The 15,095-nt window shown below is 35.5% G+C and overlaps 1 protein-coding gene across 4 annotated transcripts in view; it reads right to left on the bottom strand.

Moving 5' to 3' along the window:
- Tmem244 (transmembrane protein 244) overlaps positions 1 to 15,095 on the bottom strand; it is a 36,279-nt gene that overhangs the window by 20,825 nt on the left and 359 nt on the right. The gene's annotated exons all lie outside the window — the stretch shown is intronic.

Raw genomic sequence — 15,095 nt, 5'->3', positions numbered from 1 at the left:
GATTTTAGAACTATTTTTGAAAATGAAGTCATAATTTGTAAGAATATATTTACTGATGGATTTCACATGTATACCTACTTTTTGCAACAAGTTCATAAAACACTCCACATAATTATGATGTTAAAATAATATATTTAAGTTAAGTTTATAAGGAATATTATTAAAAGGAAGGCATACTTTTTATAAAATTACTTTTTTCTACCTGAAGTGTAAATCAAGATTTTCAAATGATGTTTGGTCTGTTGTTCCTATGATCACACTTTGAGAACCACTGAGCCAGAGGCAAGAATGGTGAGTAAGCAGATGACTACAACACAGAGAGAGGAGTTTTGATTGAGGAGTGTTCAGAATGCCGTGGAGCCCAAGGGAGAAACCAGGGGAGGATGCACAGGGCGCATGTGCTGTGGGGAAGGGTAAGGAACTTTTTTCCAGGAAACACTGAGCAATAACATTTATCACAGGTTTAGGACGCATCAGGAACCACATGTGCCTTACCTCCTTTGTTCCTTATAACAAGTGAGTGGCAGGTTCTATCAGTAGTCCTTTTTCAGGGAGAATAAAAATGAAGCTCAGAGATGTTCAGCGACTTTTTCAGTTTGAGAATAAATTGCAGAGCTAGGACTGGAATCTTGCTTTCTGACTTGACCACCATGCTATTTGTGATGAACCAGGGCAAGGGTGAGGGCTTGCTACAGGCAGGAGAAGCACTTGTGAAGACTTGACAGAAGCTAAGCTGGAGGGGAAGTAAGAGTATTTAAAAAGTGGAGGTCAATTGTGAAGGGAATTTTATGCCTTGATGAAGAATTCTGAATGTCTGTAAAGGCCACGGGGAGTCTGAACGATTGAAGGAGCAGTGTGGATCGGAGGGGCCATTAGGTAAGGAAATCATTTAAATGGGATTTTAATAACCTGGGCAAGCAGGGGAGCTGGAAAAGAGGACAGATGCATGAGCGAATAAGGAAACTGCTGACAAGTGGCCCGTGTTAAGGGACGGGGGGCCATTGATTATATCTCCCAACCTGCTTGACTAGATGAACAGTAGGAAAAAGAGTAAGATCAGTTTTGAATGGTAGAAATGGCAATTGTTGATCTAACCCAGGGCTCTCTGAAGGAAATATAATGCAAGCCATATATATAATTTTAAATTTTCTAGTGACCACATTCCTAAATGAAATGGATACTTATTTAACCCAATATATACAGAATATAATAATTTCAACATGTACTAAAAACTAACAATTGTTAATGAGATGTTTTCCGACTTTTGTCAGACTGTGTCTTAGTGCATTTTACTATAACACAGCTCAGTTTCGATGAGCCATATTTCAAGAGTTCAGTTGCCCCGTGTGGCTAGTGAAGAACATATTGGATAACAGATCTAAGCTCTGCTGACCACTCATCTTCTGCTTCCAACAGTCCACAGTCTAATTATATTGACTGTTTATTGAGGGATTACTATTTAACAATCCTTGGACTCACATTTTCTCAATCTATTCAGGCTTCTCTATACCCTACCATTATGTACATACACTTAAAAAAAAACAAAACAAAACAAAAAAACTTTGGTTCTTTTCTAGGTTTGGTTGACTATTGTCTGCATTTCATAGATTCAGAAACCAAGGTAGAGAGAAGTTAACAAACTTATTCCAGTTCATGTGACCTGGATGTCAGCCCTCTTCTTAACCTTGTGCTGGCTTGCCTCCCACTCGGAAAGTTCCAAAACTTTAAAAGTATGTAAAACAATCAATTCTATTACAACACATTCTTTTTAATAGGATTTCAGAAACTACAACTTAGGTTGAGTTAATGGTCCAATGGTATACTTTTATTTAGTGGCAGAATTGAGATTAGAGAAAAAATTGTATCAGTTACCAAAGGGAAGACATTTAGTAATGCTGTCCAAATGACTGAACACATGACTTCATTATGATATAAATATCATTATGGCACTCTAAGAAAATCCAAATATATGTGAATCAGAATTCATAGCAATCTAGATATTCATGTACTGCCAAAATTTTTATTGTTCTTTCAGATAGATATTTGGATCCTGGACCAAACAAACTATAAAAAAATTATGACATTTATGAGACATTTGGCTATTTAAACTTGACTGGATATTTAATGATACTAAAGAATTATCGCTAAGTTTTTAAGGTGTGATAATTGTGGTGTGTGTGTGTGGTTTTAAAGTCCTTCAACTCTGGATTAGCTTCAAAATAAAAAGCTGGAATAAAGGTGGAAATAATGAAATAAAATTGAACATTAATTAATAATTGTGAGGGTAGGAGACAGTTAATAGGAATTCATTATGTTGTTTTATTTTAATTGTGCACGTTTTACTTTTTTCATTTTTAAAATACTCTTAATTTCTTTAAACACTGACTGTCGTTTTGATCTTCTTCTCCCTCCTCCTCCTCCTCCTCCTCCTCCTCCTCTTCTTCTTCTTCTTCTTCTTCTTCTTCTTCTTCATGGGTCTCACTAAGGATTACAGGATTATATGCATGTGCCATTGTTGTTGTTGTTGTTGTTTTACAAACTTTTAAATGTGGCTTTATTAGTGGGAAATAGGATAAGGGGTAACTTGTTTAATGCCTATGCACACAAGTTGCCAAGTTCTCCACTTTGTAAACCTTGTCCCCTTTCATCCTCACGACAATGCTGCCAGATAGGAATTGTGATCCCTATTTGTAATAAGAAAATATGCCAGTGCTTCTGTGCCCAGGGCACATGATTTCAGGGCATTGCAAGTGTTCTGGGCCATTGAAACGAGGTGGGAGGTGAGGGAAGAGGATAACTGGGCAGTTCCAAGTTTTTGGTAAAGTGTCAGGGACCAGAGGGCATGTTGTTCTATTGGACCATACAAGGGCAACGAGGAGACCCTTGGCTACGCCTACCAGGCAACAGGAACCTGCCTTCCATGGCCACATAGCACAACAATGGAGATCTGTGAAGGATTCGTCTCCATCCTGGAACTCGCCTTCCTTTTGGTCCTCTGGAGCCAGTGATAGAGTTCTGGGTGGTCTTTCTCTATGGACTTTGCTCTTCTCTGTGCATCCCACCCTTGCAACTCCATCTCACACTTTCCCCCCTGCTACCACCTCATCGTCTCCCTCTTCTCTCCTTCCAGATCTGCTGCCCCTCAGCTAGAGTCCTGTGGAGGGGAGCCAAACTCTCTCTGGTCTCTGCTTGTCAGTCTACTGCTGGAACACACTTTGGAAGCCAAAAAAGCAAATACCCCCAACTCCGAACGTTCCTTTTCATTGCCTTCTTTCTGCAGCAAACCTAATCTTCCAAGACAATGTCACCTCTAACAGAAGAACTGGTGGAAAAGAGAGACACAAAAACATTTCACAGTAGTATCTGTATGCAGATGAAGGTCATCCCTGGGTTCTGCTGCTTGCTTCGTGTTTGCCCTCCTTTTTGGCATGCCAGTCATGCTTAAGTACTTTCTATTCCTGGGAAAGGTCATTGCCACTCCTCCTGTCTGGAACTAATGCTCCTTTCTTTGGAAGGCTAACTCCCACTCATCATTATAGGTCTCAGCTGACACCTCGCTAACTTCAGAAGTTTTCCTTACTTCTAATTCTCTATTGGGAACTCTCTAATTCTCTTTTCTTCCTAATATAGTCCTCATTAGTCTGGCTATGGGGAGTAATTAATGGTAACCAAAGATTTATTATATTCTCATAAAGATCATTATAAATGCAATTTCTTTTTAAAAAAGCTTCCACTCACTCTTGTTTGTGCACAGTTACAAAACTATCCTGAAAGTGGAATAAACATGCACAAGTCTGCAATTTATGCGTATTTAAGATATGACAAATGCTTTACAAGTTGCTTTCCCAAAATTGTCAGCTACAACTGGTCTTTACATTGTCATCTCTTTTGATCAAAAATATTTTGATGCCAGCCTTCCTTCTACTGCCCTAAACAATAAAGAATTTTTAATGAGGTTACTGTACTTATGTGGGTATGTCTCCGTGTCTTCTATCCTGTACCATTGATCTACCTGTCTATTTTCGTGCCAGTACCATGCTGTTTTTGTTACTTTTGCTCTATAGTAGAGTTTAAGTTCTGATATAGTGATACCTCCTGCATCTCTCTTCCTACCCAGGATTGCTTTGGTTATTCTGGGTCTTTTGTTCTTCCAGATGAATTTCATGATTGCTTTTTCTGCTTCTGTGAGAAATGTTACAGGGATTTTAATTGGAATTGTTTTAAATCTGGATAGCACCTTTGAATGTATGACCATTTTGATAATATTAATTCTGCCTATCCAAGAACATGGGAAATCTTTCCATCTTCTAAGTTCTTCCTCAATTTCTTTCTTCAGTGTTTTGTAGTTTTCATTGTAGAGATTTTTCACCTCTTTGGTTAGATTGATTCCCAAGTATTTTATTTTTTTTGAGGCTATTGCGAATGGAGTTGTTTTCCTCATTTCCTTTTCAGATGTTTCATCGCTTATGTATAAAAATGCTTTAGATTTATGTGTGTTGATTTTATATACTGCTATTTTGCTGAATTCATTTATGAGGTCTAGAAGTTTTCTGGTGGAGTTTTTTGGATCCTCTAAATATAGAATCATGTCATCAGCAAATAGTGACAGCTTGAGTTCCTCTTTTCCTATTTGTATCCCTTTAATTTCTTTAGTCTGTCTAGTTGCTCTGGCTAGTATTTCCAGGACAATGTTGAATAGAAGTGGTGAAAGAGGGCATCCCTGTCTTGTTCCAGTTTTTAAAGGGAATGGTTTCAGTTTTTCTCCATTAAGAATGATGTTGGCCGTGGGCTTGAAATTAAGGAAAACCAAATCTACACAAAATAGAGGAAAGTTGATTAGTTTATAGTTTCAGAACCTCCCCAAACCAAGAACAGTATCTTTGTAAGGGCTAGGCTGGGACCCAGAATGAGTAGGAGTATGGGCAGGTGACATCCCTGAGGATTCAGAGCTTCAGAGGACCTGGAATACTTCAGTTGGCATGATTCACTCAACTGTCTTTTCAGTTTCTATGCTGACTTGATTGGGAATAATTCAAAAAGGAAAGGTTTATATTCGTTCCATTCCTCTGGAGATCTCTTCATTTATCACTCTTGTAGCATTTAATAATGTAAATTGGGATGTCTTGCACATATTGTTTTATGGTTCTTCAAATAATGGCTACAAATACAGAGTCTAATTGTATCTTAGAAGGGATTGGGAGGGAAGAGGTATATGCCTTCGACTCACTGATACCGGTGTAGTGTCTTGTGTAGTTCCTGGAGATATTCAGTAAAAATAAGTTGAATGACTCAGCATAGTTCAAGAACTGAAAGAAGCATGACCTTCCAGGACATTCTAGCTCTTTTAGCAGTAGCTTTTATGATTGGTCAGAGCCCCAGCCACACCTAATACCACCCCATATAAAAGCAATCTCAGCGATACAGGAGACAGTACTAATCACCACAAAATTAGCAAATATTAACATTCTTCTCAAAACTGTTTCAGTCTTTTTTAGGATACAAAGGAAGAAGTAAATTAAGATTAAAAAAAAATCACATGGTAAATAATTAGAAAAGGCAAGTATATCCTATATTTATATGAACATTTAAAGTATACTGGTGTAGATTAGATCACCCTTCAAAACAAATTCGCAGACTAAGATTATAATGCCCTCTTTTTTTTTTTTTTTTTTTTTTTTTTTTTTTTTTGCGGTACTGGGGATTGAACTCAGGGCCTTGTGATTGCAAGGCAAGCACTCTACCAGCTGAGCTATCTCCCCAGCCCTATAATGCCCTCTTTGTTAATGTAGAAACAGAGGCTTAGAGAAATTAAGTCATTTTCACAAAGCCAATCATTAAAAGTTTTGCAATATTATATCGGGTTTATTGACTCTCAATAGAAAGTAAACTTTGTGATTCTGATTATAAGGGCAAATGACCTCATCAAGAAGAGATAACTTGACTTCATAAAGATTTAGGCTCTTGCAAAATTCATAATAGTTCATACACTTCATATTTAGGATCAGTCTAAATGTCATTTGAGAGATTCTCAAACTTTATTACTCTTAACCCTGGTATCCACATTTTAACAAATCTCTCATTGACTACAATACAAAGACCTACTGAGGACATAGGAACTAGTCTGGGTGATAAACAGGAACAGGCTTCTCTAGAGTTACTCTCTGAGGCAGAATTTCTGTATAGGATTTGGATGGATGGTTGGGATATTGGAGTTCTAAACTAAAAAGGAAAGTCACAAATTTCCTGTTGAAATGAACAAATATAATATTTTATTTTACTACAAATAAAGAAATGCATGTTAAAACAAAAATGGGACTCCCTTGCTCTCCTATCAAATTAGACAAGATACTTTTCCTTTCAGAAATTGAATAACTTGTTCTGAAAAATGAAGTAAGACATGGTTGTAGACTGCTGGTATTAGTAGAATTTGATACAAGTCTGTGAGAAACCAATATATTAGCAATATATTAATCTGCATTTTAAAACTGTGGTTCTGAATCTAAAAATATATATTTCTGGTAGGAAATAGAAAAATCTTAATGGTCTTTACGGGGTGAAATCATGCTTTCAAATTTGTAGTGAAAGAAAGAGAGAAACCGACTCCTTAGTAGTTAAAGCTTGCATGACTTTGGGCAAGATTTTCTGAGTAATGTTTTTATCTGGTGTTTTTAACCCTTTCTTGCTCATTTTCTTTTTGCATATTAAATGTAAAATGTGGAATGGGTAGAAAAATGCATATACTCACAAATACACAGAACTGTGTGCAATTTCAGTGTTTTCAGAGAAACTGTAAGGCCCATCCATGGATCCCAGATTAAGAATCTCAAATCTTACAGGATAATTCCAACTCTAATTACATGGGTTCCATGTAGAGCACATTTAAAATTCTGTAGGGAAAGATTATCCCCATTCTCATGTCCATGCATGACCAATGTGATCTTGCAATATGTATAATCAGAAAAATGAGAGATTACACTCTCAGATTTATGTATGACCTATCAAAACGTAGGAAAGCATTCTACTGTTATGTACAATTAATTAGAACAAATAAAATACTACAATTTTTTTAAAAAATTAAAGAAAGCATTAACCTAGTCATCCTATCGACAACTATGGCATGTGCTGAAAGTTGTATAAATATTTTTCGTAGGGCTAGTATTTTAAATTATCTTTCAAATTTCAATGTGTTCATTAGACTCTTTTAAGTTGTAGGGAATACAAAATTCACTCTACCTCAATGGAGATAATAGAAAAAATTTCAGAATCCATTAAGAGAACTTGTCTCAGCATCCACTCAGCTTCACTCTGCCGCCATTCAAGATTCACAATAACTCAATGGTTAGGTGCATAGTGGTACTGGTGACCTGGCCGCCATTGCAATAATCTTTCATGCTAGGACTGAATTTTTCCAGTCTCAGATTTTCTGTTTGTTTTTCCTTCCAACTCTGCTACAGATTGACCAACTCTTTCTCTTATGCAAATGCACAAGAAGAGAGAATCTCATTGAATAAACCAATCACTATCTGTTATTTGATATCATGTTAGATGGAGTTCTATTAACAGGTGCTGGTGGGCAGTTGACAGGACCATGGATGACTACCTTTGAGTCAAACGTACTTCTGTAAAGCAAACAGGTGGGTCTCCATATCAGAGTTCATCAGATACAAGACATGGTGACCAAAGCAAAAGATACTCCTTTGAAAGTGCTAAGGTAAGGAACAGTACTCAGAAAATCTCAGAAAGAGCAAGAATAACAGACCAGATTTTGTTATATTTGATGCTGTTAAACTATGAATAAGACAAACATCAGAAAAACAAGTTCAGATATTTGGTTCATTAAAACTAATATGATTGCATTGGTCATGAAGGTTGCAGTAGCTCTGGGAAGTGAGGGGGAAGGTGAAATAAATATTCCTGTTTTCAGCTACTGGTTAGTCATTTCCAGTCAATTCAGGACTTTGAAATTTCTTCCCCAACCTGTAAAGTTCAAAAAAGTCTAAAATACCTTAGAGAACTAATTGCCTTTTTGATTTTCTAAAGTCTCAAAATAATATAAGTTCATTAATTCAATTCTCAAAGCATTCAATAAAAGTTAAGAATGTAAAAAGTATAAAACATGAAATAAAACAATAAAAATAATTCATAACCTCAATACTCACTACTAGTCTCATTATTAAAATAAACCCAAGTTAAACTACTATTAATTATCAGATTCTTCTGTTCAACATATTTAGCTTTCAAAAACCAGAATCAAATGGGAACTTTACCTTCCTCCCCTTACTTTGGTATCTAAAAAGATGTGTCTTAATGGTGTTTGTTTTTAAAGGTTGAAATTATGGCTATGCCTTTCCCTCTTTTATGTATTTTGTAAGTTTTAATCCAAGAAAGAGAAACACTAGGTATTTTATTTTATGTTATAATAATAGCAAGTCCTACTTAAAACTGTACCAAATGCAAATTATTAGCAAACAGACAAAAATATTTGTACAAACTGCTCTTAAAAACTTAGTGATATCCCCGTTTCTGACCTGTACCACTTTGACAACTATCTTGAGTTTGTCAGGTTTACTCTGACGCATCACAATGACACCCTAAAGTCAGCATCAAACATTCTGGCGAGATGACTGACACATTTTTTCCATAAAGTTGAGGAATAGCCCAAGAGCATGGAGTTTGAGATCTTGGAATCTTCTCTAATGGTATTTAAGTTACTGGACTTTCCAAATTCTTGTATTTTGTTCATATAAGAGACCTGATCAATTTTTCATGTTTGAAACAAAATTAATTTCTTCAGTGAAAAATATAACTTGTTTCTGATGTTCATTAACAAAGTCTTTAGTATACTTTTCAATAATATTTTTTGAACTGCCTGAGAACCTATTCAAGTATGAATTCCTAATAAGGGTACTTTAGATGTTAATCAACAGCTCCTGGGGTATAGATTAACATTAATTTATGTACACATATTTTACACTATATTATGCTAAAGTATTTTGTACTTCACACAAAAATGTATTTCCAAAATAGATCGGATTTTTATATTAATATTCACTTGTTTCCCTTTTAAAAGATATATAATTTAATAAAAGTCTTTGCAAGAATATGACTAGGTATAATATGTAAAGTTAATGTGAAATCGTAACACATTTGTTTTTTAGTGGCAGAAATGAAGATGAAACTTTCGTTTTCCCCAAAGTCTCACAAAAGCAAGTTCAACTTCCTAGACAACCACCACAGGAAATTTTATATGGATATGAAATATAACTGCTACAGAGTCCATATTCAAATTTCCTCAGTTATCTTCAAAATCTGAGAATCCTGGAATCAAATTTTCCTGTGTTGCATTCTGCTGTCATATCTGTACTGTGTAACTCGAAATTTTTCTGATAGTTTCCTCATAATTAGATTCTTTGGGGAAGAATTCTACAAAGGTAAAATTGTGTATCTCCCATTGCATCTTATAAGGAGATTCATAATATGACTTCGTTTTGTTATTAGTGATGGTCAGTTTGATCCTTTGATAAAAGTGATGTCTATCAGATCTTTGTATTTTGTACTAATAATTACTGAGGTAGTACTTGAGACTAAGTGAATGTCCTGTTCCCCCGAAACATTTTGCCCAATGCTTTTAGCATCCATTAACACATCTTGTCTGAATCAATTATTTACATTGATGATGCGGAGTGATGACTTCATCATTTCACTTTTTCTACTTTCCAGTAGCCATTCTTCCATAAAAAGATTTCCTCTTTTACTCTTGATTTAGGTGTTAATTTATACATTTGTTATTTATTCATTTATTTTTGATAACCTATCCTTTTATTTTTTTGTGTATCATAATCCATTAGTATCATGACCTTTGGGTCTGGGTGTGTAGCTCATTGGTAGAACACTTGCTTAGCATGCATGAGGCCCTGGGTTCAATCCCCAACACTGAAAAACACAAAGTAAACCAAAAAAAATCATGATTCTTATTGATGAGAAAATGGTTCCAAATTTGACTAGTTGGAAAACCTTCAAGACACCACCTGTGTTCCTTTGACATGGCCTCATCAATGGCTTGCTTTCTGTGGCATCCTGACATTCCCAGGGAGCTGTATCTTTTTTTTTTTATATTTCTTTATGCATTTTTGTCTGTTCCTATTCTCTATTTTCTCCTGTTCTCTTTCTATGACTCATGAATCTATACCACACTGTGTTAGTTGTAGAAGCTTTATACTATGTTTTTTATTCTTTCGTTTATTTTTGGTACCAGGGATTGAATCCAGGGGAGCTCAATAGTGGAGCCATATCCCTAGCCCTTTTTTTGGTGTATTTTTTATTTTGAGACAGGGTCTTGCTGAGTTAAGGCCTCGCTAAGTTGCTGAGGCTGACTTTGAACACACCATTCTTCTGCCTCCTTCTGCCTCAGACTCCTGAGCTGCTGAGCTTGTGCCTCTGCAGCTGGCTTATAGTATGTTTTAATACCTGATAAGGCATGTGTTAAGAGGTTGAGCTCAGGTTAAGTATTCTTACCACTCATGCGCAAACTGACAAAGAGGCCCAAGGACAACCTAGGGGATGATGAATATGTCTAATACCTTGATTATGATGATGGTTTCACAAGAGTTTGCATCTGTCCATATTCATCAAATTGTACACATTAAACTTGTTCCATGTTTTAAATTTATACCTCAACAGAGGTATTTTTAAATAATTGAAAATGCTAGTCCCCTCTCATCTCTTTGTTTTAGGGTTCTCACAAGTATATGTGAACTTCAAAATCTACTGCAATGACTTCATAAAACAATTCTGGTTTTTTTTTTGTGATTATGCTAAATTCACTACTAAGATAGGAATAAGTGACAGCTTTATAATGTTTACTCATACAATATAAAACCAAGAAAAATCTCCAACTCTATTTAAGTCTACTTTTGTATCAATCGGGCATTCTTTAATCTTTTCTCATACAGCTTTCATATACTTCCTGTTCAGTTTATTATTAAATAAATTATCTTCTTGGTACTAAGTTTTACCTTTCCTAACATCATCTAACTAGCTACCATTTGTGTCTAGAAAGGCAACTGAATTTTGTATTTTAAGTTCATATCTAATTAACATATTGAAATGTTTTATTGTTTGTGTTAGCATTTTCATTGATTTTCTTTTTTTTCCAAAATAGTTATCTTTATTTAAGATTTATTTTATGTTACACCAAATTTAGCTGCTGCCAAATCACAGGATTACTTTTTTTTAAAACTCAATATGTATTTTACAAAAATTTTAAATGTATCTTCACAGTAGTAAATTTTTTGAGCATACACCCCAATAAATATGTACTAGTTAATTTATAAATGATGCATGTAAATGTGATATGAATATATTATCATAGTAACATGGGATCACATTATAAAATACACACAAAAATAAAATTTTAAAAGAATGAGATACACTCCTCATGATTCGGGGACTGGGACTGGGGACTGAACCCAGGGGTGCTTTACCACTGAACCACACCCCTAGCTCTTTTTATTTTTTGTTTTGAGACAGGGTCTCCCTAGGTTGCTCTTGCTAGCCTCAAACTTGTGATCCTTCTGCCTCACACTCCCAAGTCACTGGGATTATAGGTGTGTGCCACTGTACCCAGCCAAAAATCAGAATTTTTTTGTTTGTTCTTTTTAGTTATACATGACAGTAAAGTATATTTTGACATATTTATACAAACATGGAGTACATCTTATTCTAATTAGGATCCCAATCTCGTGTATATGATGTGAAAATTCACTGTGTTATATTTATACATGTACATAGGAAAGTTAAGTCAGATTCATTCCATTGTCTTTCCTATTCCTGTTCCCCTTCCCTTACCTTCATTCCCCTTTGTCTAATCTACTAAGCCCCTGTTCTTCCCTAACCCACCTTGTTATGTGTTAGCATTCACTTATCAAAAAGAACATTCAAACTTTGGTTTTAGGGGATTGGCTTTTTTGGCTTAATTTTACATATATCTATAAAAAAGAGTTTCATTTCTGTTCCAATTCTTGTGGCTGTTTTGTTTATTATGGTCTAATTGGATTGACTGGTACCTCCAGTATATTTTTAAATAATAGTGGATTTAATTTATATCCTTGCCCATTTCTTTGCCTTTCTGAGACTGTTCCTGGTTTTCTCCACTGAGTAATATACCCACTTTAGGACTCTGTGTGTGTGTGTGTGTGTGTGTGTGTGTGTGTGTGTGTGTTTACCAATCTTCTTTAATACTAAAGAAAAAACCAGTTCCTACTTTATTGAGTATTGTAACAAGGAATGACTGTCAATTTTAGTCAAAGATCATTTAAGCGTCTATGAAGATGACCATATGATTTTCTACTTAAATTTTACATATATGGTTAATTATGCTAGTAGATTACCTAATACTAAACCATCCTTACATTTTTAGAATAAATATAATTTGGCCATGATGCTTTATTTGTATGATGTCTTCTTAGATTCTGTTTGCTTATATGTTTATTTAGATTTTTACCTTTACACTCATGAGTGAGATCAATCTTTATTTTTTGTGCGCTTTAATTTCTGTTCTGTTAAAATGTCTTGTTGTTTTTCTTCTTTTTCGATACTCAGAAACACTTTAAGTAGCATTGGGAGTGTGTGAACTTTGAAAGTTTAGGGGAATTCCCCTGTGAAATCTGAGCCTGTTCCTTTTATAACAACCTTCTCCATTTATCCTACAGAAACTGGAGGCCCCTATGTGATTTTGCAGAGCAGAATGCCCCTGTTGCCTACAATAGCTTTACTCTTAGAGCAAATAGTTGTATGTTCTCAAGGTCTGGTTCATATGCCATCTTCCCACTCCATCCCCCACTCCAGCACAGAATCAGTCTTTCCCTTTTTTTCCTTTTTCTCTCTCCCTTTCTCACTCACTCCTTCTCTCCCCCTCCCTCCTTCTTTCCTCCTTCCTCCTCTACTTTCTCTTTCCTTCCTCCTTCTTTTTCCTTCCCTCCTTCCTTCTTTCCTTTTCTCCTTCTTCTCTCCCTCCCAACTTTCCTTCTTTCCTTCCATTACATTATGCATATGCCTTACAGATCTGACCACATTTGTGCAGTAACACACTTATTTATGGAGGTGCTCATATCTTCAGCCTCTCTGAGACGTGAATCTAGTCATGTTTAATTCCTCTACTCCCCAAATAACTGTTTAGCTCTTGGTAGATATTCCATAACTACATTTCGAATACTAATGAAGAAAGGAAGAAAAAAAAAAAAATGAAAGCCCAGCCCAGTGGGAACCATAGTCCATTAGTGAAAAACATGGACTCTAATGTCAGATATACTGGAGTTTCTCTCCTAGGTCCTCCCCAGCAGGTGCGGGCCATCAGTCAGTTACTTTCTGAGTTTTTCTTCTACTTATCTGTAAAACATAGGAAAGCTTTCACAGGGGTTCTGTGTTCAGAACATATGTAAACTTCCTAGTATCCAGGGCTGTATGGGATCAACAGACAATCCTTGCCCTGTCACTTTTCTCCATGGAAAGCCTGCCTTTGAGTTCTTACAGCAATTCCTAGAGAAACCATCAGATGTGGCTCTCTCTGCTGTTGGTCCATAACTCAGGATCCAGCCTCCTGAAAGTAGTTCCCGTGGAAAGGGCTTCTTCCAAGGACAAAATTCCCTGGTCCAAGGAAATTCCCAACTGAGTTGTGCCTCTGAAATCTTTCCATCCATTCATTTTACAGAGGAAAATTTACATTAGTTTAATGTAGGTATGAAAAGTGCATTTTGAACATCAAAACACTGTATTCTGAACAACAAATCAGCAGTCCTCATACCTGGGCTTTCTTCCCAGTTTTTTTTTTTTTTTTTTTTTTGTGCTATTTTCCCAGACAGCAAATTAATTAAATGGGCTTTGGCTACAACTCTTTCCCTTATGTCAGCTTTTCTCTCTTTTAAAGCAAAGAGATGGGGGATGTCATTAGCCCAATACCTGGCACACTGTGTGAACTCAATATGTTTGTTGAGTCTTGGACTTATCTTCAGATGAAGGTCACTTTTGCTATTACTATTAATTTATGAGCATATAAGCAATTCTTGTGATGATAATACTGATGGATAAGCAAAGACTGAAGAAAAGTTAACTCATAACCCACAGAGATGTGCCCTGAGAATTCAGATTGTCATCAACTTACCTGTATTGAACATATTCACTAGGTGTAATGTTCTAAGACTGTGATTCTACACATAAATTCTGGTATTCTAAAAGACTGAAGATCCGTACCAACTATCTACATATTTCTGCTGCAAGGAATACGTGTGTATTTGTGTGTGTGTGTGTGTGTCTGTGTGTGTGTCTGTGTGTGTAAAGCCAGACTAAATATAGAGTCCCTGTTCTTTGTGTAAGCTACTTAAGACAAAGGTTATTATCTCTTAATTTTTTTTATCTCTCCAGCAAGTTATTATTGCTAGTTGTATCCCAAAACTATGTATAAATTATGAACCATTTTTAAATCCTCTTAAAAACAAGTTTCTTAAAAAATATTTTCCTTGAAATAATGTTTTCACTGACCTAGAAAATTTTTCTTAGCTGTTGCCATATTCAACATTTCTCACTGATGATGTATGCGGTGATGATGGCATTGAGCAGAAAAAACTTGAGGAAATACACATGGTGTTGATATTTTATTAAAATGAATGTAGCACTAACTTGTAATCATAAATTAATTTTTAAGTAAATATCTGATTTTCCAGTGTCATTCCCTTAATCTGCTCCTTTATAGTCCCAAAGTCTACATGAATTTACACAGCTGCTTTGAAGCCGTGCATATTTCCTTGTTTTAGGTTCTTTGATTTTTTTAAAAGGGGTATTTTTATACTGAAATAAAAACTATTAACACTAGCCTCAGGGGAAAAAAGAAACTAACAACCCTACAGTTTATAATGCTTCAATGCTGTCCCTTTAAAATCTTGCACGTCCTTTAGAAGTTACAAAAATAAAAGCTACCCTCTGCAAAAAAGAAAGGAAAAAAAAAAAGATTGAGGACAAACTGTCAAGATTTCAGAAAATGATAGTGGAAGTACAGGTGTTAATTCTGGAGAGATTGCTTCTGTGTAAAATGATGCTCCTAA

Source organism: Sciurus carolinensis, chromosome 7 (genome assembly GCF_902686445.1).
Source record: "Sciurus carolinensis chromosome 7, mSciCar1.2, whole genome shotgun sequence".
Lineage (NCBI taxonomy): Eukaryota > Metazoa > Chordata > Mammalia > Rodentia > Sciuridae > Sciurus > Sciurus carolinensis.
Note: the sequence above shows the minus strand (reverse complement) of the source record. Positions and strands in the feature narration are given on the sequence as shown.